Raw genomic sequence first — 24,123 nt, forward strand, 5'->3', positions numbered from 1 at the left:
ACACTCGGGCTTGTGCAGCTTGATTGCAGCTGAAAATGAACACAAACACCATCTGTTGCAGATCACTGGAAGTAGTATTTATCCTCCTTGCGTGGCCGAGCTAGAGAGAAAAGGATGTTTACACTATGGCTACTTCATCGCAAGGTGTTTCAGGACAATACTGAAAGAGAACAATACCATGATAATGATTTATGTAGTGAAACTGAGAATTCAAGTGACGACGAATCGCGTCATGATATGTCGCAAGCCGTAATTTGGACGTTGCCAATCTTGAGTCATCATAGCATCCATGGTGTAAAACGTGCTCCATATTTCTTTCTTCTTGGTATTCTCTAACACGTAGGACTTCACAATACCATAAATTCCCCAAATTTGTAGATTCCGTTCCTATCACACATAAACTACAATTTACTGAGCAAGCAGGTTTGAAATATAACAGAATTTAATGCAGCCAATGGCCAAGAAATAAATAAAATATCATACATTGCTCATTCACTACAAAATGAAGTCAACAACGTTATTCTTTCTGTACACTCTCGAAGATGGTACCGATCGCATTGTTTCTTGCACAATTTGCAAGTACAGTCATTAGTAGGGTCGTGATGTCTTGTCTTGTCGCATATTTTGTGATGGAATCCATGCACTGCGAATCGCGTCATGATATGTCGCAAGCCGTAATTTGGACGTTGCCAATCTTGAGTCATCATAGCATCCGTGGTGTAAAACGTGCTCCATATTTCTTTCTTCTTGTCGTGTAGTTCTTTTAACCCACTCTGATACACAGGTGTAGAATGTAATAGCATCCATTCTCGAAGATCCTCTATAAAGAACCTTTCTCTCACCAGCTCATATACCAACCGTGAGGGGGTAAATTTAGATACGCTGAGAACTCTTTTCAGATAAACTGCCTTGATCTTTTCCAATTCCAGAAGATTGCTCTTAGTAAGATGGTCCCATATTAGACGTAATCCGTAACTCACAATAGGTGAGATCTTCACTCTGAATAGCTTTATCGCTGTATCCACTGAGAAGTTCCTTATGTGTAAGATGTCGTGCAATGCTATTATCGCAGTTGCGACCTTGTCCTTCATGTGGTTCCTGTAGGCTATAGCGTCTTTTCGAGGTATTTAAAGGATGCAACCGTCATTAATCTTTCGTTCTCATAATATATTGGATCATGTGATGCAATTCTTCCCCCTCGTCTGAATGTCATAACTACTGTCTTATTTGCATTCAGCTGTAGGTCGTTTCTGTCGGCCCATTCTACTAATATATTGAAGGCTACTTGTAGATCTGCATGAGATAATGACGCAATCGCCATGTCATCCGCGTAAACATTCCTGGAATTTACTATTGTTATTGCGTCCATGGTCGCTATGTTAAACGTAGGTCCCCTTGAAGCACTCCAGTCATTTGCTCTATTGGGATAGATTTTGTCAGATTGTCATCAATCTGTACGTAGTTTTCTGCGAGTATGTTTCACATCAGAACTAAGAGAGATGTATCACTTTCCAAGACATGCTCCAGTCTTACCAACAGTAAAATTCTGTTGATTGAGTCAAAGGCCTTTGAAAAGTCTATGAAAGCTACATGTAATTTTCCTTTTGGGTTTCTCATCGTTTCCTGTATGTCATCTTGTAGACATTTAACTGCTTATAGAGTAGATCTTCCCTTGCGAAACCCAAATTGCTCCGTAGGTATTTTACCGTCCATGAGGTCAGTCAGTCTATTTGTGATAAGTTTTGTCAGTATCTTGAACGGAATGCATCGGGGTCTCCAGTATTTCCTTTTCCCTTATAAAACATTTTTAGAGTAGCGTACCTCCATCTGTCAGGAATGGTTCCTCGTATGAGGCACTGATTCATAATGGCTGTCCAAACCGATTTGAACACTGTTAAGCTTTGTTTAAGATGTTCGTTGAACATGTTATCTGGACCACAAGCCTTTCCATCTTTACTCTGCAGAATGGCCGCTTCTACTTCGTCCTCTGTGAACAACTGGATATTTAAATCTCTTTCATTAGTATTTTTCTTAATCGGCCACGAGTTCCTTGCTTGCAGTACCTTGCCAAAATGTGATGTCCATGTTTCCATTGCCATGTGCCTAGGAAAGTTTGGTTGCCTCGGTTGCAGAGCCTTATATGGGGTTCTTCTGCCTTTTCTACCAATTGGATTTCCATTTGACGCTGATACGCTTCCTTAACTATCTTCTTGTAAAATCTCCTTAATGTCGAATACGTCTGTACGTTTGTGTCAGTTTTTGTACGAGTCACTGCGTGAAGAGCATCAATGGCATTTCTTCTTGCCTCATAGCAAGTAACATTAAACCATGGTTTAGGTCTGCGTTTATGTCATCTTGCTAATTCCTTTGAGTTTCCCATTGTACGTATTGCTTCGTTCAAATCTCCAAGTCGTTTGCTACTTCCTCTACTACACGGTCGTCTCTCGTTGTGGGTGGAAGTCGTCTCGACTGCTAAGTGCTTTCTGATAATTACATCTTGAAGTACTATCTGTTTCATGACAAGATCTATTGTACTGCTCCCATTATGTGAGAAGTATGTGTGTTTGTCTGGATCATTGAGAAGAGATAAACCCTCTGCTTCCACAAAATCCAGTATGAGTTCCGTCTTTGTGGACTCACGATCTATCCTGTAGTTCATGTCACCGGCTAGTATGAGAGGCTTGTTCTTGTTTATATTACAGAAGGCGGTGCTGCACTCCTCTATAATAGTCCTGTCATGGGTGTCTGGTGGGAAATACATCCCCATTATGGTGCACTGTGCAGTTTTAACAACTAATACATTGTCTGTCCTCCCTTTGGACGCCCCTTGCATCGCCAACACACGTGCCACATTCATTCTTCTGTTAAGAACGTTTCTAGCAATATCACGATATCATATGTCTTTAGTCTATCCTGACTTAATGAGTTATTCACATTCTTCAGCCCTTCTATATTCCATGTTATGCACCGAAGCTTCTGGTAAGGTGGTACATTCCCGTCTCTCTTTCGGCTCAGTCTCCCGATGTTCTTAGTGATGCAATCGTGCACCTTCTGGTGTCCTCCAAAAAGGATGTATGAACCGCCTGACTAGTACTCCTTTCGGCCAGTACTGGGTTGGTTAACCACATCCAACATCTCTAATGATATTCCAAATGCCTTACTATTGCCCTGTGTTGCTAACTCGTCCTGCTTCAAGAAACATTACCAGTTCTTCCTTATTTGTAGAACAGTATAAACATCCCACATAAAGCCATGCATTTCGGGCACTCGCTTTAAGCGTGTTTCCTTCTGCGAATTTCATGCCTATTACAGGGATATTACTTTTCCTCGGCTTTCGTCTTTCAACCTTCTCCCAGTGCCCTCGTCTCCTATTTGCTGATCGTTAAACAGGCTATATATTCCTGACAATTTTACAGAACTTTCTTGAATTAATTTTTTTGAATGACTTTTCTAGTTCGTAAGGAAAATAACTTTCTCTTATGTCTTTATTTCTTGTTTATGTCATGAGTTTTTAGAACACTGTGGAGAATGCAATGTAGTCTAAGACAGTGAAAGAGTTAAGAGACAGTGTACCTAAGTTGATGTTACAAATGTGGAGAATAATTTACTGGCGTGATTAACAGTATTGAAATTCTCACTTCTCAGGGATGCAGATAAAGGAATGAAACAGAAAGTGATTACTCTATTCTATTTCTCTCACTATTGTGCCTAACTCGAATCCTACATATTTCAATATATTGTCAAACCTCTCAAATTTACAATAAGCCAGAAAGTTGAAATACAAGAGACGTTCAATAACACATCTTATTTCTCGGCCAATTTCGGCTTTAAACAACTGATCTTATTTCTCGGCCAATTTCGGCTTTAAACAACTGAAGTTTTGTTTGGTACATCTTTGAATATTCCTGCTTCGTCTCGTAGAGTTTAATTAATTTCTGGTAGGTGGCAGCGCTATAATTTGCCTTCAAAATGGCATTTTTAACGGAGCTGTGTACCAAACAGAGAGCAGGGAATCACAGATATTCAGAGCTGCTTGCAGAACGTCTACGGAGACCTGGTGAGTCATTGGGCAAGGCATGTTTCATCATCACAACAAGGTCGAGCAAACATGTCTGATCTGAACTGTTCTCCCTCATCCACCCTACAGCTCAGATCTTGTGCCTTCTGACTTTCATCGGTTTGGCCCAATGGAGAATGCACTCCACGGGAAGCACTACGTTATCGATGCAGCGTGATGTTGGCTCTGACAACGACCAGTCGAGTGGTACCATGCAGGCATACAGGTCCAAGGCCGTAGCATTAAACGGAGATTATGTTGAGAAGTAGGGGTATTGTAACAAAAGGATTGGGGAATAACATGGTGAATTTGAATCCTCAATAGAAACAACCTGCTTTTAGAAAAGAAAAAAAAGTGTTGTGTTATATATTGAACTCCCTTTGTACAAATCTAATTTCTGATATACAGTTATGACAATCTAAATGTGAAATTAAATATTCTTCTTCCTGGTAGGGACCATTTCTCTGAATGACAATATCTTATCAATAGTAACCATTACCAGCATTGCAGCAGGTTCATCAGTGGGATTGCCACACCTCTCCAGACACTGAGACACTTTTGCAAGCCTCTTTGGTAGTATACTGGGCCGATGACCTAAATGTTAAGCCCCTTTAAATAACAAGCATCATCATCATCATCATCATGGAAGTATACTATATATTGCTTCATTTTTTACAGTATGCACATTCCAACCCGTCCCGTTTCTGTATGGGATCAGGTAGCAAGTTTTTACTACCAGATGACCTTCCAGACGTCACCCTTATCAGAGGAATTAATGAGATGAAATGAATGTGATATATGATAGTAGGGAGAGGTGGTGGTGACAATTATTTTGAGAGGAAGTACGACTAGGCAACCATCCTCTATATAGCACTAATCAGAGAGAAAAATACAAGGGAGAGGGTGAAACCTGGTGTTGGCACATAACCTACTCCTCCTGTCGAATAGCATCAACATAGCATCAGCAGGCTTTTGGCATGCAGGCCAACATTCTGATGGTGAAAACCTTTTGACCAACAGGACTACAGTGTCAGACCACACAGACTTAACAACCATGGCAGGTTAGCCATGGAGCCGGACACAGATGCGAAGGGCTAGGAGTGGGAGGGATGCGGAAGGTACAGCTCCAGCATTTGCCTGGTACAAAAATGGGAAACCACAGAAAACCATCTTCAGGGCTGCAGAGTGGGATTTGAACCCACTATCTCCTGAATGCAAGCTCACAGCTGCGCTACAGTCAACTTGGTACAATAATACTGACCATGTAAGAAGGATAGGAAAGATCAAACCTGGAACAATCCTCAGAAAGAGAGAGGACTTGTAAGGAGAGCCCAGTGTACAGATCATAAAAAGTTATTTGAGAAAAATGCGTTTTGGAGGATAGGCTAATGTTGTGTAAAGGGGTCTAATATCAAGGTCATTGACCCATATGCTAATGTTAGCACCTAACACTGAAGATGGGATATTGCTGATGTGATCCTCTGTTCAGGGAACGTAACACTTGGAATTAATGTCAGAGGCCAATCACCACCATCGTAGCCGTATGCATTAACCAGCTAACATTGTAGGGAGAACACCAGTTCGAATCCTGATACTGAGAGAAGTAGGAAGTTTTTCACATTTATTGCAAGAAAAATTCTGGGATGATGCTTTACTCTCAAGTACGGGTATTTCAAGAACAGGATGACGTAGTGCACCTAATTAGCTTATAATGCCTTACATGCAGCGTACGAAGCACTACACTAAACTAAGAGAATACAAAGCCGTTGTTAAGGATGCCCGACAGACATGTTTTAGAGAAGGAAGAAAGACGCCTAAGTGAGGACACTCAAAATCCTTATAAAGCTCTGCGTCCTAAACAGCCCAAGTTTTCTCGGAACATTCCAATGGACGCGTGGGAAGCACACCTGCGGGAATCCTGCAGGAGAGAGATACGCATCCAATTGACTACCCCGTCTGTACAACAAATATTTTGGATGATTCTGAGAGTTTTACGCTTCAGCAAAAGAGAGACAGCACGTGGGAGGATTTCTATTTGTGTGTTGCAATGATCAACGGCAACTGGACACGAGGAGGTTAGGACTTGTTATAGAAGAAACTATCAAAAGTCTGAAAAATGGGAAAGCCTGTGGTCCACATGGGATTTATAATGAACATCTGAAAGCTACATTCCCACTGTTGAGTCATTTTACCAGTTAATAAATGAATGCTTGTCTGTACAACAAATATTTTGGATGATTCTGAGAGTTTTACGCTTCAGCAAAAGAGGGACAGCACGTGGGAGGATTTCTATTTGTGTGATGCAATGATCAACAGCAACTGGACACGAGGAGGTTATGACTTGTTATAGAAGAAACTATCAAAAGTCTGAAAAATGGGAAAGCCTGTGGTCCACATGGGATTTATAATGAACATCTGAAAGCTACATTCCCACTGTTGAGTCATTTTACCAGTTAATAAATGAATGCTTGAGGACGGGTAGAATACCAGACTCGTGGACTAAGTCCACAATAAAAATGATGTATAAGGGTAAAGGCGATACAGCTGACCTTAACTTGTACAGAGGAATTGCTTTGGAATGCACACTCCTAAAGACTGACTTTGCTAGTGTGTAAGCGCCTCACATTATTAATAGACGACAAGCTTCTGGACTCCCAGTTTGGCTTTAGAAGAGGAAGATCTACTACGCAGACAATTGAATGCCTACAACAGTACATCAATGAAGCTCTGGAAAAACCGAAGAGAAAACTTTATGCCATCTTTGACTTCTCTAAGGCTTTTGATATGATTAATACCATTATCCTATTAGAGAAATTACCAAAGATTACCAGGCCAAGTTACTATCTACTCTTAATCATTAAGAATCTCTTTTCGGACATCTGGATAGAGATTAGAAACAGCATCATCACATCACATCCGATAAATCAGACTGTGTTCTCCAAGGTGACCCCCTGAGCCCCTTGCTTTTCATTGCCGCCACAGCCGACATCGTAGAAGTACCGGTAGTTGATTCTGTAAATGTCAATATCCTCATGTATGCTAATGAAATGGTTCCAACGTCAACCTCAAAGCCAGATTTACAGACTACCTTTAACAGCGTGATTAAATGGGTAGAAGAGAATCAAGTGAAATTAAATGAAAGAAAGACTGTCTCTATGACCTTCAGGAAAGGAGGAAAACGGGCAACATTTCAAATGGCTGAACAACAAAGGAAGTCTGTCACAAATTTGAAATACCTGGGAATCACATTTCAAACTCTTTACAAGTGAAGGACTGTTTAAATGTTGCAATAAAATCGATCACTGACATTAAATATCTGAACTACCTTTTGCTCACATCTGCCATCGATTACTCCATCTGAAATTTAGTCCAGTTGTAATCTGTGGTTTAGAAAATGTATGGATTTACCTTGGAACAAGGCAATTGCATAGTACCGGTATAGAGAAGGTGAAAGCATCATATTTGAAGAAAGTGCTGTGCCTATCAAAGTACACCCCATCACGCCTAGTGTATCAACTGTCGAGGGAATTATTCTTTGAGGAAGAGTTGCATTTGAAGCTTCTGCTCCGGGCCACCCCAGTGTACAAGGAACTTTCACAGGAACAGCATCTGGGTGGATTTCTATTCGTGTGATGCAATGATCAACCGCAACTGGACACGACTCTACTACTTGTGGTGCATGGGTTTCACTACCATTTGTGTCAAAGGATGGACTTCCATGTGCTCTACCAGTCCTCTTCAGTGTTCTATATGGCAGGTAATATTTTAGTATTTTCGCACCTCTACTCCTTCCTTGTACCCTAATGAACATATTTAACAGCATATGACGGCGCCTACGAGTGAACTGGAGATAGCCGGCTTGTGTACCGTAACCAAAAATGTTAATTATAGACGTAATTTACACCTAGACGGAAATCAAAGATGTCACAAGCCTCGAATATGAATTAAAATAAAAGACCAGACACTGTAGACTTTATAAACTGAGAAGACCGTGTAGTTCGGTGCGTCCATCAACATATTCTCTTCTTATATCCACATAAGATTTGTAGTACCGTACGTACTTTCAATCCTTTATAATGCTATAGGCTAAAACTTATGGCGTACGGTAGTTACTGAATTTCTACCTATGTTATAATAACAGACTGCATAATAAAAGACCGACACTAAAATGAGAAAAATCCGCTAGAAATATTTTAACAAGAGTTAACTGAAGAATGGAGTAAATTATTATAGAGGGCCTATAGATGTAATATAAATAGAAAAACCGCGATATTAGATAGAAAATAATGTAGTGCAATACCAAATATCATTCAAAAAATATATATTTTAAAATGAACTATGCATTTACCTTAGCGCAGAACGTATCTGTAAAAGGTGGATCACAAATTGCCGAGAGCCTCTGCGCTCCTGCAAGTCGACAGACAGTACTGTACCCTGCTAATACCTTCTGGTGCCTTCCTCAATAATAAAGTGCGTACGCGTAGACTACAACTATTCGAAGTTAAAAATAACTTTCAGCATGGTTTCATGTAAGTTTCCAATGCCCAATGTTCAATCTCATTGCACATCGTAAGTCAGCCATTTCTAGTGAAGTAAATGCGACTGCGACAATTTGCAACCATTACTTTACGCGAAAATCATCCAGTAATGAAATTAGTCAGTGAGTTAATCCCAGTTAGCCTGTTTGGGAATGTCAGGAATGCCGAATGTCGTATTCTATTCAAGGGCGTGAAAGAGCTGTTCTGAGAGCTAGATCGCACAGTCAAGACATGTTAATTCCAAGGTCTATATATTATACACAGGTCACGACACGAATGTTATTTAATAAATCTATCTATCTATTTATCTATCTATCTATCTATAAAATAACATGTCCTGACTGACTGACTGACTGATTCACCATCGCCGAGCCAAAACTACTGGACATAAAGAAATGAAATTTTGGGGATACATTTATATTTGGGTGTAGGTGCTCACTAAGGGAGGATTTTTGAATATTCCGGCGCTATGGGGGAGAAAATGGGGGTTGCATTTTTAAAATGGGGATATCTATGTCTCAAAAACTAAAGATGTTACATAAATGAAAATTGGTATTTGGAATCCCCTTTGAAAATAAAGAGACACGTAATTTTGTGTTTTGGGATAATCCGATGAATAGGGGGTGAACAGGAGTGGCAAACGGGGTGAATTTTTAAAAAGACTATATCTGCAAATTATCTCAGACAGGTAACATATCACAGAGTGGAAAACTGGTATTTGGAATTTCCTGTAAACATAAAGAAACATAAATATATCTTTCAAAAATCCACTTAAGGGGAGCTGAAAAAGGGGGTGAATTTTAAAATTATCATATCTACAGCATATCTCAAAAACGTAACATGTTGCAGACGTGAAAATTGGTATTTGGAATCTCCTTTAAAAATAAGGGAACACGTATTCTTTTGTTTTCGAAAAAACCATTAATGAAGGGGGGCGGCTGAAAGAATTGAAAAATTACTTGAATTATTAGTATGAATATATAGGCCCTATACCAAAAAATCTAAAGATGTTACAAACGTGAAAACTGGTATTTGGAATACCCTTTAAAAATAAAGGATCACGCATTTGGGGGGGGGGCAACTTGGTACGGGGGGGTGAAAACGGAGATGAATTTATTTTACGAGGATACATATATCTCAAAAACTGAAGACGTTACAGTCGTGATATTTGTATTTGGAAGCTCTTGTAAAGAAACGGGTACCGGTACTGTTTATTTTTGGAAAATTCACTTAAGTGGGGACTGTGAAAGGAAGTTAAAAAATTGAATTTTTTCTGGAGAAACTTATCTCAAAACTGAAGGTTACAGACGTGGAAATTGGCATTTGGAATCTCCTTTAAAAATAAGGAAACACGTACTTTTGGGAAGGGGAGAATCAGCTTAACGGGTGGGAAGGGGGGAATAAAAAGGAGTTGAGTTACGCTTATGAGGATACTTAGGCCTATATCTAAAAAAAATGAAGATATTACAGGTGTGAAAATTAGTATTTGGAATCTCCTTTAAAAATCAAGAATCACGCATTTGTTTCTTTTTTTCGGAAAATCGACGTAAGGGGTGTGGGGTTGAAAATAAGTAAATAAGGAGATGAAATAATTATGTTTATAAGGATACTTTATCTTAAAACTGAAACTGTTACAGACGTGAAAGTTGGTATTTTGAATTGCCTTTCAAGATAGATAAACACGTATTTTTTGTTTTTGGAAAGTCCACTTAAGGCGGGAGAGGGTTAGAAAGAAGTGAAGAAGAAGTTGAATTATTTTTATGAGTATACATTTATCTCAAAAACTGAAGGTGTTACAGACGTAGACATGAAAACTGGTATTTGGAATCTCCTTTAAAAATAATGAAACACGTATTTTATAGTTTCCGGAAAATCTAATTAAGGGGCTGAAAGGAATTGAAAAAGCGGGTGAATTTTTAAAATGAGTGCCGGCATATCTACATTATATGTCAAAAACTTAACATGTTAGAGACAAGAAACTTGGTAATTGGAAATTCTTTTAAAAATACAGGAACATGTACCTTTTTGTTTTCGGAGAAGGCACTTAACAGGGGTGAAAAGAAGTGAGAATTAGTTGAATTATTTTTTATGAGGATACTTATATCTTAAAAACTGAAGATGTTACAGACGTGAAAATTGGTATTTGGAATCTCCTATAGAAATAAAGAAACATGTATTTTTGTTTTTGGAAAATACACTTAAATGTGGGTGGGTGTGGGGGAAGGACTGATCAAGGAGTTGAATTCTTTTTATGGGGATACTTATGTATATCTCAAAAACTGAAAATGTTACAGATGTGCGAATAGGTATTTGGAATCTCCTTTAAAAATAAAGAAACATGTATTTATTTTTTCGACTTGAGAGAAGACCATAAACATGGTTAACCGGTACAAAGAATTTCTGAGGTAAATACTGCTCAATTTTTGGGTGAGGTTTTATACTTTAGGAATTTTCGGATAATGTCTTAGTACAATGCCGAGGAACGATTACTTTGATCAAATTACGAAATTCACGCGAGCGAAGCCGCGGGTAATTGCTAGTAATAACATATTTTATTGCACTCAATGTCCAAAATAAATTTACATTAATAACACAACATTAGTCATATTTGCAGAAGGCTGTTAGCGATTCGTGCCGAGAGAGATATATATTAAAGAAATAAATCATCCGTCCTCCAATGAGGGTGACCATTCGGATCTGGAATACAGTTACAATTTCAATGGAGTTGAAAAAATATCAAAAAGTGGAAATTTAATCGTTAATGCTGTTATCGGTAGAAATTCAGTATGCACAACATTAGTTTTATAGCATCATACGTTACAAATCTTACGTGAAATACCTTGTAGAGGAGAGATGTTTTCATTGCGACAGCCAGGGACCCACCTACCGTTCCCCAGAAGTACTTTTACTTCCAACAGTCCGAAATGATCATTGTACCTGGAAACATCCACACTTTAATCACTGCGAGCAATGTCTCCTTATCCCTTTTCTCGACAGGAGCAACAAAAATGTTTTAATGGTTGTATCCCTCTACCCCTCCAAATAACCACTGTCCTTCCGTACGCCTTCCTCGATAGTACTTCGGCTTCCCGAATTTGCTTTCATCTATTTCCGTGACTACGTCAGGACCATCTATTTTTTTTTCCTTATTCGCGTCCACTCACGCCACATAAACTTCTCTACAAAAGTTGCACCAATTAACGAAAGTTGCTTGGGAAAAACTCCACTCCAACTTGATAGTCGGGCCCAGAGGTTTAGGCAAATGCAGTAGTGACAATACGCGACACTTCCGGATTTAGCCTTGTTAAAATGGGAGATAATTCGCAAGTGGCACTCCTAGTGACGTGACCTAAAAATTTGCGCTAAATTAAAAAATCAATGGAAAAACATATACGGAAATGGATAAATAAATTACGTCTAGAAAGAAAGTGTTATTAAGATATTAACTTCAAAGTTGGTAAAGCAATTCTGGATAAACGAATGAAGAATTATTTAACAGGTTATTATTTAAAGTCTGAAATTAGACATATAATCAAGATGTGAAATGGACTGCTGTGAAAGGGCTTAATATTTCATGTATGCATTACTTTTCTAGCTTTAGCATTCCCGCCTGAACTTCTGTGGCTAGATTTGTCTTTTTTCTCATTAAAAAAAAAACATTGTATCACCACATTAGGACACTCGTCAATAAAAATATCGGCACATTCCTTACACACATGATTCAATAAATTTACATTTAAGAGCTGGACAATTTTCCTCTTAACTTGAAGCCTACTAACAGAAAGAAAATCTATAAATTTAGCCCCAAAAACCTTCAAAATTTTCCTATAAGTAATACTTGCCATTACATTAAACTACGCACGGCTCTACTTCTAAATTGACGTTTTGGCAGATTTTGGCTCCGTCTGGTGATTATGCGCTGAAGCATAGGCATCCAACCAATCCCAAGCTGCCATTCATATCGATTTATATCGGCAGAGCACGATCTCGAAACCCAGTTGCCAACTCTAATATTTACATTCGCCACGTGGTTAACCTATCTCGCTCAGCGTGAATGGTATTTGGTACGCTTCGCGATCTTTTGCATCTTCCTTCAGTAATTAGTGTGTTTTTCATATTGTTGGATGGTTCTAGTGACTGAGATCAGTGGAGTGTTCCCTTTGTAGGCCATAACCTCCTTTCTGTGCCAGCCATTAGCGGTGAGTGATGTTTTATTTCCTCATTCTCTTCTATTCTTAATAATATATTCTCTTATTTGTGTCAGATGTTGTTAGTAAGTGTAGTTTTTGTGAATTTGTTTTCAATCCATATTCATTCGTTTTTCTGAATACGGTATTACATTTTACAAGGGCTGTTTACCGCGGTCGTATTACATCAGCTGTTCTCGCGGACGTAGCGCGCTGGCAACAGAGGAAAGGCGATGCTCATTTGTTTTGCGAAACTTCAATTTAGAAGTAAGGCCGTGCGGAGTATAGGATAAAGCAAATTTGCATCGTCATTTTGTTTTAACAAAATATGTACACTTCTTAAGTGAAGCACATTTTCTTCAGTGCTTGACAACGCATTACGGCATTCCAAATGGAACACAAGCAGCCACACACATATGCACATGAATTAAATCAAAACCCACAGATTGTAGCTACAACAACGCATCGGTATTGAAAGTTAACTGCTGCACCATACAATAAAATAAGCTTATTATATTTTAAGCCAGTTACAATATGGGTCGCGCAGGTCATAAGTTTAGGAAGTACTATAAAAATCTAGTGTCACTTGAAGAATATGTATACAAACACAGTATTTAATATTAAAAACTTCATATTTGGTCCGTATTGAAAGGAGACTAACACATAATAAAGGAGAGTACAAATGATCCACCTTATTTCAAAACAAAATATGTTGCTAATACAAGATCGCAACATCTTTTATTAGGGACCGGTTTCGATGTCTTTGGACACCATCATCAGCCACAATAGGTCAAAATGAGCAAAGGTATAGATATATATACATACATTACAATACAAATATAGACCATTAGTAATAAAATAACATAAAATGGGAGAAATGTACCACGTGATGGTGCTTAAAAGTGATTCTTACGAAATTTACAAGTTAGAGACTTGATGGTCAGATGATAAAATATTTAACAAATGGTTTAAAAAGTCTTTACCACTGTGTAATGCCTAAAAGTCTCGAGCATGGCATAAATAAACACAGAATGAATGTTGACTTGAACAAATTATTCCTTTTTCAGCGTCATTCGTCCATATCGAACATAGAATACTCTGTTACCGCAGTACTAAATGTTCGAGGCCTAAAAGCCGCTTCGCGGCCCTAACCTGGAGCTTCCATTTGCTTGATCGTAGTCCAATGGCTTTGTCACTACCCGGACCTAACCAACCCAGACCAATGGCTTTGTCACTAACCGGACCTAACCAACCCAGACCAATGGCTTTGTCACTACCCGGACCTAACCAACCCAGACCAATGGCTTTGTCACTACCCGGACCTAACCAATCCAGACCAATGGCTTTGTAACTATCCGGACCTAACCAATCCAGACCAATGGCTTTGTCACTAACCGGACCTAACCAATCCAGACCAATGGCTTTGTCACTACCCGGACCTAACCAATCCAGTCCAATGGCTTTGTCACTACCCGGACCTAACCAATCCAGACCAATGGCTTTGTCACTAACCGGACCTAACCATTCCAGACCAATGGCTTTGTCACTACCCGGACCTAACCAACCCAGACCAATGGCTTTGTCACTACCCGGACCTAACCAATCCAGACCAATGGCTTTGTCACTACCCGGACCTAACCAATCCAGACCAATGGCTTTGTCACTACCCGGACCTAACAAACCCAGACCAATGGCTTTGTCACTACCCGGACCTAACAAACCCAGACCAATGGCTTTGTCACTACCCGGACCTAACCAATCCAGACCAATGGCTTTGTCACTAGCCGGACCTAACCAATCCAGACCAATGGCTTTGTCACTACCCGGACCTAACCAACCCAGACCAATGGCTTTGTCACCGTACGAGATTCGTAAATTCAAAAGTAGCACCGCTACACCTAACAATGTACGACTAGTTCTTAAGATCAACAGTTGTCAGCCCTGTCCACAGCACCATCACGACCATCGCGAGAAGTCAGCAACAGAAGACAGAAGACAAACAAATAGAGTTGGGCAATGCGATTCTTTTTCAAGAATCGATTCTAACGATTCATTCAAGACTGACTACAATATATCAGACCAAGACCGACTCCAATCCTCAGACCTTAATGCTACTCTCGATCGTTCAAAGATGGCGAATCGAGTAGGCGTGATTGTTGGAAATCTGGGTTTGTTTTGGTTTGTTGTTATCGTATGCAGTCTGTGTAATTTTATTAAAGTTGACGACAAATGTTATTTTCTTTGTAGAATATAAGTGTGCGAGTGTATTTATATGAGTCAGTGGACTCAGTAATTATACTCAGTAATGTGAGAATAATTATGCTTGTTTTAATCGTGTTTTTATCCATTAAAGAACATGAGTGCACTAGGTGAACCAGGTTTTAGTCTAACTAGGCAATGCCTCTCATACAATTATTCTTAAGTTTCCTACGGAATAGAACATTAAGATAGAAATGGATTAGAAATATAAATCGTGATTATTTTGAAGTCCATGACAAAACTGTAGCGTGCATACATCATTTTGAGAATAAGTCTGAGGTTAGGGAAACCATTTCTCTACTTCCAAAAAATTCGTGTTCCTCGCAAAATATTAATTTAGAATATAATTGATATTGTGTCGATGTGCTTCAAAGTGACGAGTGATTGTGCTTTGTGGAAATGTTTGGCTGAAACTTTGGTGGTGGTGATTATTGTTTTAGGAGGAAGTACAAGTAGGCAACCATCCTCTATATAACATTAATCAGAGAGAAAAATAGAAGGGGTCCGACACTTCGAAAAATGGAGGTATCTGTCAAAGGAAGACAAGGGCCACGAAGGGCATGACAATGAAATAGACTCCCTAGCCCTCGCAAACCTAATAGCGTCGGGGTCGGAAAAGAACAAGAGTTGACCAAGGGAGGTCGGATAGGAGAGATGAAAGTGAGGAGCCTGGCACAAGTAAATGGAAGCAATACCAGGACTCAGCTGAGGGAACCGTGGTCGCCAACGCACGCTCCAAATTTCAGAGCTCCTGGGCCCCTTTTAGTCGCCCCTTACGACAGGCAGGGGATACTGTGGGTGTTATTCTACCGAGCCCCACCCACAGGGGGATTATAAGTGTGACAGTTGGAGCAATCTGTATACTGTTACACAGATGATATAGTGACCTGAGGGATTAGCTGGGTTTGTAAAGAAATAGATAGTGTGCAGAGGAAAGCAGCAAGATTTGTAACAGGGGATTTCAGGAGAAAGAGTAGTGTATCAGAAATGTTAAAGGAACTTGGGTGGGAAACTTTAAGTAAGAGAAGGGAGAAAACTAGACTTACAGGATTATATAGAGCCTATACAGGAGAAGAAGCATGGGGAGATATCCGTGAGAGGCTTCAGTTGGAAAATAATTATATCGGCAGGACTGACCACAAATATAAAATTAGAAGGAATTTTAGCAGAAGCGATTGGGGTAAATTTTCATTCATTGGGAAGGGTGTGAAGGAGTGGAACAGTTTACCAGGGGTAGTGTTTGATCCTTTTCCAAAATCTGTACAGATATTCAAGAAGAGAATAAACAGCAACAGAGAAAATAAATGAAGTGTTAGAGGGCATTCGACCGGTGCAGGTTATTGTAAAAAAAAAAATGTGTGTGAATAAATTAATTCCATCCCCTGGTCTAAGGAGTTTGGACAGCCAAAGTAGGGGACTGCCTGTAGGGGTGAAGTACAGTGGGGACTTCGAGGGCCCTGGGACCGCTACGGTAGCTGTGAAGGCCCTTTAGGAACTCTGAAAAGTGGTGGCAAAAGGGGCTCTGGTTAAGACGCAGCAGGTCGTTATGCTACTTAGGATCCAGAACGGGTAAAAAAAAATAGTAAATAAATAAATGCAATGTAAATATTAATGTTATACCAGTTTTATAGTATCATTTGAAGCAATTCCACATACTGTATATCAGTTGACTATATTTGTAAGTAGTACAGGAGATATTATAATTAGAATTTTGTAAACAATATAAATTTATTAAGGATGAGCTGTGTGTTTAATAGAAAACATTGTTAGCGTAAATTGTATAATATTGTATTATAGGAAAAATTTTCTTCTCTTGTTAATTTAATATTTAGTGCTTGACAATAATGTATTTTAGTGTACCATTTGCCACCGAGGTAGACACCTCATTTGCAAATAAAGAGATTTTGATTTGATTTTGAAATCAAAATATCAGTTGTCATTTAAGGCATTCTCCCAAACAATCTTGCAAACTGTCTGGAACTATTCTTGTACCTCTACAACTTTTATGTTATGTAAATGTAAATACTCTGTAATCTGTTTTTGTACCTCTGCAACTCTGTGTTATCTATATAGACTGTAAATACTCTGTAATCAATTCCTGTACGTCTGCAACTTTTATGTTATGTAATTGTAAATAATCTGAAATCTATTCTTGTACTTCAGCAACTCTTATGTTATGTAAATGAAAATACTCCATAATCCATTCTTGTACCTTTGCAACTTTCATGTTATGTAAATGTAAATACATTCAGAAATAATTCTCTGTAATCCTCATATTGATGATGTACATATTTTATATACTGTATGTGTTTATATGTTCAACCGTTTACTAATTATCTTATATAGACAAACTATATTTTGATGTGTAAGTGCCCGCCAGTATGTAATGTCCTGCACAATTCCTATGTTTGAGCCTGCAGGCTCGTTGGAATTAATTGAAATAAATGAATGAATGAATGAATGAATATTCATCGGGAAAATTTGGAAGTCAAAGACCAAACTGTTGTATGTGTGAAACATTTCGAATCAAAATTTGTGGTTAGGGAAAATCTCTTTCCAACCGCAAATGGTGAGCCTATTCGTATCCCTCGTAAAATTCCCAAATTAACTCCTGATGCAGTTCCTAATATTTTCCAAAATTAACCTTCTTACCATACAAGTAGACTCCCTAAAGGCAGGAGAAATCCAGAGAACGATTACAAGTGATCGACAGGGAGGAGAAGAATTTTGCTAAGGGGTGTGAGCAAGATTTAATGCCATCTCTTTTGAAGACTTCTGAAGAATTCTCGACAGCAAACAGGTGTCTCCGTTCACAGTAATTAAGAGTGAAAGTAGTGTTCTTTTTATTAAGATAGATGATGGTTGGTAAATTTAACGATGTACCATCAATGAATGTGTGTTTCAAAGTATCGAGTTCCTTAGATGTAAAAGTATTTATAAGAATATGTGTGTGCATGCTGAGAAGTTTAAGTGGAATCAGCAGTTTGAAGGAATCAATGACCTGAAGTGGAGTAAACTGGACAATTTGGTGAATCATCTTTCAAATTACAGTGATGAACATGTTTTCACATATGATAGAATTTCTGTCCTAGTGAATTTTTTAAAGGAGGCCTTGGTTCTTGACAGTGATCTGGATATAGTAAGACGTAGAAAAATTAAATTTGCTCTAGAACGGATGGAATTCTCTGTAGCAAGTCATGTACAGAATTCGTAAGAGCTTCTTATAGGGGCTGCCACAATTTCTTACTCATATCCAGGACCCTATCAGTCAATTCGTAAAACTAACGTTATGGCTCAACTCATCATGTATAGCTTCGTCTATTATTAGGTAGAATAGGTCCAAAAGGCTGTGGTATTGGATCTTCTCAAAAAGGTTCCTAATGGAGAAGTCTAAACTTTTGAATGATGAGGATCAAGTTGTTACAGTCATGATGGATGAAATTTATGTTAATGCCAAGCTGACATAAAGCAGGTAAGATAATAGGGATTGCTGAAAATGGGTCTTGAGTCAGCCACCACTATGCAGGTTTTTATGTGTTCATCCTTACATTCGAAGTACAAGGATGTCATGGGTCTCTTCCCAGTAAAAACATGAATGCTGTGACACTACTGAAACTAACAGCAGATGTACTCCAAGTTATGAATGAATTTAACTTTGATGTAGTGTGCTTTTAGTCTCTGATAATCATCGAACAAATAGGAAAATGTTTGAGCTATTAAGCTATTAAGCTTGTGTCCCTAATCCAGCTGATCCTTCCAAGTCTCTGTTTCTTCTCTTTGACAACGTGCATTTATTGAAGTGTATTCGGAATAATTGGTTAAACAGGTCCAGCAAATCATCTGTTATCCCAGATGTTAAACAGACATTCACTGTAATTGAGAACACGTTGAACATTCCTGAAGGTAAGACGACATGCCAATTCACAACCGTTCAGGCTAATTTTTCAGACTTGAGAGACTTATTTCATTCTGAAAAAGGATGTTATTAAAGCTAGCTCCAAATTTGACCAGGAAGGCTTTGTTTCCCACGGCTATTCAGAGGCAGAACGTTGCTCTAGCTATGAGTATTTTTGACCCAAAAAATATTGAGGCCTTATAGATGCTACGAAATGAGGGTATGGTTATCTCTGAGGGTACCATCCAATTTTTAAAGTTAATCTCTACATGGTGGAACATTGCTCATGTTCAGTATGTTATGCGTGACGAGAATTTACGGTACCCTCATTTGTTGGACATATGTATTTGTGTGTGGGGACCTTATCTGCCATTCTCAGCCATTGTTTGCATTGCCGTTAATTTATGTGCCTGAACTATGCCTATTTAAAATGCATATTTTGCCATTATCACATCAATAACTTCGATTTTCCGCATTGGTTCAGGAATCAAAAAATCTTTGACTTGAGCATGCGCAGTCTCTCTTGAACGGAGTGTTGCACGGCTTGACTGGCCGGCACGCCAGTCTGTTCCCGACAGATCGCCATGATGGACGCGTTTGGAGGAGTTGTGTACAAAATGCGATTGAAAGTTGTTGGAGTGGAGTCTGATAAACCAGGCTAATAGCCTCGTTAATTAAGTCATTTGCCTTACTTGTAGCGCAATAATGTTGTAGCGTGTTTCATATTTACTGTTCTTTAATATTAGTGTGATCGAACTATCTGAAGGAAGGTTCTTCATCGCAAAATGGCCTAGAACGTAAGCTATTGGATTACCGTATATTAAATTGGACAGCGAAGGATGTAAGTACAAGTATCTTCTTAATTGTTTCGAAACTGTTCTACTGCCGGATTATTTGGGGAAGAAGAATGTGTGTAACAAGCTATCTGTGACATCTATTATATATTTAAGAAAAGGTTTTGGCAACGCTGTTAATATTATTTCGTGTTTACTCCGCAACTGTAATTGAAATTAGGCCTATAGTTTATGGGCATGTCGACCACCGTTTATTCATTAAATTAAGCTGGAATTTCTTCTTCATCGGATATTTTAATGATATAAATTGTATCTTCTAAATATTAAAATGTAACTTAACGTGATTTTGGTAAAGTTCTATATCCAAATTATCATGGAGTATTTCTGGAACATGGTATATGCGCGGGTGAAAGGCCAATTATTCCATTCCTTTACTTAACTGTGATTATCGTTATGATACCGTTTTCTGTTTCCTGAAGTTAGTATTACTATCATTAATTTGGCTGGTGGATTTCTTTCTACTTTTCTTGGTTCATATTTGTGGTATCCGTTGGACTGTTGTCAATGTTTTAAAAGACGTTATGTGCTAGTATTGTTTTCGTAATGGATCATTGTTTAATTACTTATGGGATGGTTTATTTCCGGTCTTATTCGGCCATTACCGTTTTCCAGAGCCTCCTAAAATTAAAATTTTATAACTGGCATTTAAATCCTGTATTTATATTTGGTTGAAGGAAATGTTAAATTCAAAATATTATAATTATGTTATTGTAATATCGTGGTTGAGGAAGCTGAAATTTGTTTCAACCATTCCTTAAAGACATTTATGGTTTCCCTCCTCAGATTATTTTGCGTCCGTGTTTTCTTTCCTTCTTTCTTTCATTATTGCGTGTCATATTTTTATCTTATCTCCGGTACGCTAATTTTGTGTGGGCCTTACCTATTGTCTTTAAGTGGGATGTTGGCTTGATTTTTGGGAAGCTGCATGCTTCGTGTGTACCATTGTTTGTTTTCTGTGGAATTTTAAGTGTTTCCCTTTGTAATTTGTAAATTATTGGAGACATATTTTTATTCGGGTTCGTGCGATTTTCTCTTGTGTTCTTTAAATTATTTACGTGTAGTATTTTTGGTTTTCTATCGTTGCCTTAACTATTCTGTGTGTTTCCGTGTTTCTGGGGTGATTGAAATCCTTGTGTACAGGTTCTGGAAACAAATTTCAGTTTAATGAGATTAATTGTAGTATACCTACTTACAAGGAAAAGCTGGCCAGTTGTGTGATTAATATTTAATGCACGGATCCGTTTTAACATTTGTCATTGAGTGATTCTGATGGGAGCTGCAGACTCCGCTTATTTCTTGGTACTGTTACTTTAGTGTGTAATCTGAGTGTGTTTCTCGATTTTAATTATTTGAAGAAAAGAAAAATGACGTTTGTCTCCTTTTTCAATGAATTAACAAGGAATTTTACCGTTTTGGGGTATAAGTTCTTCGACTTACTTATTTTATTACAGCATAAGAATTATTTTTCATTGTTATCTGAGTGTTCACTCAAAATTTTATCATTCTAATAATAGATTGGCCATGGCAAAGAAAGCATTCCAAGATAAAAAGCATCTGTTGCCCAACAAACATATAGATATTCAAACTCGGTAGGCCTTTGCAAAAACCTTTGTATGGAGCGTGCTTCTGTATGGTTGCGAAAGCTGGACATTAGGAATGCAAGAAAAGAAAAAACTAGAGGCAGTTAAAATGTGGATCTGGAGAAGAATGCAGAGGATAAGTTGCCGAAGTCCTCAGAGAGATAAGAGAAGAACGGAGGCTGATAACCGAAATTTAAAAAAGGAAAATAAAATTTATTGGTCACATTCTGCGGCATGAGGAGTTCCTTTGTAATATCATTGAAGGAAAAATTGCTGGAAAAAGAGGAAGAGGACGACCCAGAGTGTCTTACTTCAAGAACCTGCTTCTGAAGATGAAGTGCAAGACCTACGCTGAGTTGAAAAGACTGGCTCAACATAGACAACTGTGGCAGCAGCGACAAGGCTTAGCCTTTAGAATATGATGATGATGATTTGGTTTAATGCATAATTCAAAGAGATTATTTAACATTCAATTATTTGTTCTTGATTTTGTTTATTTTTCAACATATTACAGAAAGTTATAAATATTTAAGTATCATTCATAAATTTTATCTTTTTCCCTAAATTTTAAGTAAAGGTTGATTTATTGAAAATTTCGCTTTCATTTAGTAGTTAGCGATATTGACCTGGCAACACCTCAAGTAGCTAATTTGATCTAGCCCTTTTCCTTTATGTTCTGTGCCCTCCACGCTGGTTTTGTTAATGCTGCTGCTGCTGCTCGATGGTAAGTATTTTGCTTCTTGTGCTCATTTGGTGATATTTATGGGTTTTTATTATCATACCTGTTTTTATCTTTGTCGGGTTCCATTATGAAGGGAACATACACCTTAAATGAGGATGAAAACCCAATTAATGGGGCCAGTGACACAAAACTCCTCTTAATGCAAACTTTGAAAACTTACGTTGATATCTGGCACATGTCGCAGACAGAAGGGAAACTCACTAATGACACATATACAGCTCTAACTCATACACTCCTCGCAATTGTTGATCTATGTAAATACGTTTTTGATAAGTACAATCATGACTATATACTCACATCGAAGTTACAGATAGTTTGGAGGGAACCTTGGCAGCTTATAGGAGACTGAGTGGCTGCACGTACAATGTATCTGTTGAACAGATATTTGAATCTGATCCAAGACTCAAAGTGCTACGTTTGCTGAAATTAAAGTCTGACAAGTTAGGAGAGTTTACCTTGAAGGATATAGTTGTAACATTCACCCAGAGGAAAGTAGATGAAAACTTGGATGTTTTGGAACCTGCTATTGATGAGTCTCGCTGTTCAACTATTCCTGTAGAATTTTAGTGTGTATTGCTAGTTATACGAGCATGACCTTCGTGGAGAAGCTAAGGAAAAGAGAGAAGTGTTTGGAATATAAAGTTATGCTACAGTCTGATGCTACTTCTTTATTGTGATAATATGGAACTTTATTCATACTTCACTCAGCTAAACAGAGGTGGATTGAAGCATCCTTCAGCTTTCATTCTATCCCTTACTTTTGATGTGTATTGCCTTTTCCAAACCCTTCTCAGTGTTGAATATGAACCACATTTTTTGAAATTAGACAATCAGAGAGATTCTGTAGTGAAACTAGGTCTCCAAATGACTGAAAATACTTTAAGTAATGTTGACTATATCTGCAAGTGTCGCATGCCATAAAAAAATTGAAGAAGTGGTTTTAAGTCCTGGCGAACATTTGTGTCAAGAACTACTCAGAACTTTTGTGTGACAAAAGTGTCTCCAAGAACATTGCTAAAACAATTCATATTCAACAGATGAAGAGGAGCAATACTGAGGTCGTAGGAGCGAAGCAGAAGATCCGCAAGAGTCTTAAGCTCAACAGCATGTAAACTTACCAGGTAAACTGATATTTACATAACATTACTTTCTATTTTCTACCTGTTCTCTCTTGATTGTCTTGTTACTATTTATTTAGGCAAAGTTATTCATCAGAAAGAAGCATATTGGTGGGGTGTTTCCGTATGCCAGTGTTGTTTTATTCATAATGTACCTGATGCTATAATTACATGTGTGTGTCATAGGTTATGGTTTTCATTTCCGCGTTGATGTATAACTGATATACTAGAGTTTGAGGGATGTCCCACCATTCAACACAAAGTAAATTGTTTTAAATTTATTAAGCGAAGACCAGTTTCGACTCTCTTGGAGTAGTAATCTGTTCTTGTAGATAATTAAATCAATAGGAATATGATAACAATCATCATGAGAATTGCCTACATACAACTCAAAAGGTTGACATAAAACATCATGATAAAATTATACACACAATGGCAGTTGCCCAAAACATATCAATAGGTTGTCATAAAACATAATGACAAATTATTATACATGTATGTATGTATTTATCTTGAGTAACCTCTTAGGTACTTGTTCTTTAATGTACATAATTTCAATTATTTCCTTCTAAGTAAGTACGTTTTAACATTACTCTTGAAATGAAGGTGTTCAAGTACATCAGTCTCGTATCGGTAGTTATGGACGTAAAAGAACACCTGCAGGACAAAATTCTGGCCTCTTCGAAAACGTGAACAGTAATTAGTGGGACGTAAAAGAACATTGTTATTATGGATATGTGGCGGTTTATCGTTGAAATGAAGTTATTACGTGCTACCTAACCTTCATCAGTCAGCACTTGCTGCGCCCACCATTTTAGTATCGATATTACGGTCTGATATATCGTTGTCGGTCTTGTTCATATATTATGTATCGATTCTTACGATTCGTTCAC

General features: G+C 38.1%; 1 protein-coding gene across 1 annotated transcript in view; it reads right to left on the bottom strand.

Moving 5' to 3' along the window:
* The window catches only part of LOC136877193 (homocysteine S-methyltransferase), a 110,063-nt gene extending 101,258 nt beyond the window's left edge, over positions 1–8,805 (bottom strand). The window contains exon 1 of the mRNA XM_067151006.2: positions 8,406–8,805. The gene's annotated coding sequence lies outside the window, so the exon portion shown is untranslated. The remainder of the gene's footprint in view (positions 1–8,405) is intronic.
* Positions 8,806–24,123: the final 15,318 nt, after the last annotated feature.

Source organism: Anabrus simplex, chromosome 7 (assembly GCF_040414725.1).
Source record: "Anabrus simplex isolate iqAnaSimp1 chromosome 7, ASM4041472v1, whole genome shotgun sequence".
NCBI lineage: Eukaryota > Metazoa > Arthropoda > Insecta > Orthoptera > Tettigoniidae > Anabrus > Anabrus simplex.